Here is a 1,818-nt window from a genome sequence, read left to right on the forward strand (position 1 = left end):
TTTTTAGAGTTCAGCATTCGCACCGGACGTTCATGACCGCACCTAAAAATTAACAGATGATTTCACTTCAGCTACAAGAGCAAATCCTTTTGGTGTCAAACTAAAGGAAACTCGGGTGAGATTCTCTGCAGACACAAGCGTCAGTGTGATGCTGCCGCGTGGTTTCTCCCGTGTGAATGCTCCCATGATGCTTTAGTGCTCCAAGCTGTTGAATTTCTTCCCACACAGGAGACAACGGTTTCTTAAATGTTCGAGTGCGGTACTGACTCTTGAGCGCGCTCACAGACAAACTTCTTCACACGGTGTTGACAACTCATTTTGTTCCCGTGTGAAAGCATTGATGTTTGAAGGCATCAAAGCTTCTGAATTTCTTCCCACACAGGAAACAACCACACGGTTTCTCTCCACCGCTGACTCCTTCAGCTGTTCATCTCTCCACAGCTCTTCGGTTTCTCCACCGTGTGAATGCATTCATGTTTGCTGTTTGTGCTGGAGACGAACAGGTGTGAAGAGAAAAGCGGGTGTTTCCGTTAGTGACCGCGGTGATCCGGTCACGTGATGCTTCAGAGCAAACTGTAGAAAACCCTAAAAACGATATTTTTCTTTGCTTGTTTTTACCTGAAAGTCCGTCGCGGTCAAACCGTCACGCGCGCTGGCGACCCGCCACGTGTCTCCTGTGTGGCCGCCGTGATGACGCGCGCTTCCGGCGTGAAACTGGCGTGTAAAGCGGACACGTTCACACGCTCTGCGCGGGGCCGAGACGTGCGCGCACCTCGCGAGAGCGCGCACAGCCGAAGGGAAAACCGAAGTCTGTGAGTGTTTCAGTGTTTTATCACGTGCATGCACGAAACCGCAGTTTCTTTTTTATGTTATTGAAAAACCTGGAAAAGTTTTGGAAAATTTAATATACCTTGAAAGTTTTTGAAAAGTCATGAAATTTTGTTTCACAAACCAGTTCAATAACACGTGGTGTGTTCAAGCACCGCCGTACAATCCAGCAATGATCACCATTTTTTTTAAATTAAAGATAAAGAAAAATCTCTTTTCATGAAAAATAGCCAAAAATTGAAAAAAAAAAAAGTTTAAAGAAATACAAATCACCAGTAATTTCTTTACACACACACACACACAAAATAAATTTTAAATCACCAAAAATTTTAAAGACAAAGAAATCAGAATTTTTGCTTAAATCACAAAAAAATTAAGAAATAAAAGTCACCTGTTAAGGAATAAATTTTAATTAAAAAATGCTTAAATGGAAGAAAAAAGAAAAAAAAGGAATCACGAATATCTCTTCCAACCAAAGAAGAAGAAGAAAAATCACCAAAATATTTCCATCACAATCTCGCTGCTTTGGAAGTCATGTTTGCTAAATTTCAGCAGTAAATAACAACAAAGTGCAGCCATTGTATGTAAGCAGAAGTCCGTCCTCAGTGCTTTACAAAGTTATCTGACACGTCGCCCCCTTTATGCCCCGCCCCCCTCGGTAAATAACCAACAGTCCCTAACTCAGAGTTAAATGTTCAGTTGTAATTATTTTATCGTATTTCAGCTCTTACCTTGTTTGCGTGACCAAGTTCAGCTTCCAGCATTTTCACTTTCGGGTTTTCACAGATTTCTGCATTTTTCATTTTCAGCTCTCACACACTTTTTCTGAAGGAAATGCATTTTCTAATCAATAAATGAAAACTTCATTTTTTCTTTATTGGCTGCATCCATGAGACAATCTGCTGGATCTCAACAAAAACATGAAAATCTTTTAAATAAAATTCGACAAACGGCTGCGACGTCACAAACATTAAACTTTTCTTATTGCTT

At 40.7% G+C, this 1,818-nt stretch overlaps 1 protein-coding gene across 2 annotated transcripts in view; it reads right to left on the bottom strand.

The window, feature by feature from the left end:
* Positions 1–1,683: 1,683 nt before the first annotated feature.
* Positions 1,684–1,818, bottom strand: part of nub1 (negative regulator of ubiquitin-like proteins 1) — an 11,235-nt gene continuing 11,100 nt past the window's right edge. For both annotated transcript variants that reach the window (XM_088071884.1, XM_088071883.1), the window contains one exon: positions 1,684–1,818. This exon is cut by the window's right edge. The gene's annotated coding sequence lies outside the window, so the exon portion shown is untranslated.

The sequence above is a fragment of the Plectropomus leopardus genome, chromosome 21, assembly GCF_026936395.1.
Source record: "Plectropomus leopardus strain MGB_pleo_1.0 chromosome 21, ASM2693639v1, whole genome shotgun sequence".
Classification (NCBI taxonomy): Eukaryota; Metazoa; Chordata; class Actinopteri; order Perciformes; family Serranidae; genus Plectropomus; species Plectropomus leopardus.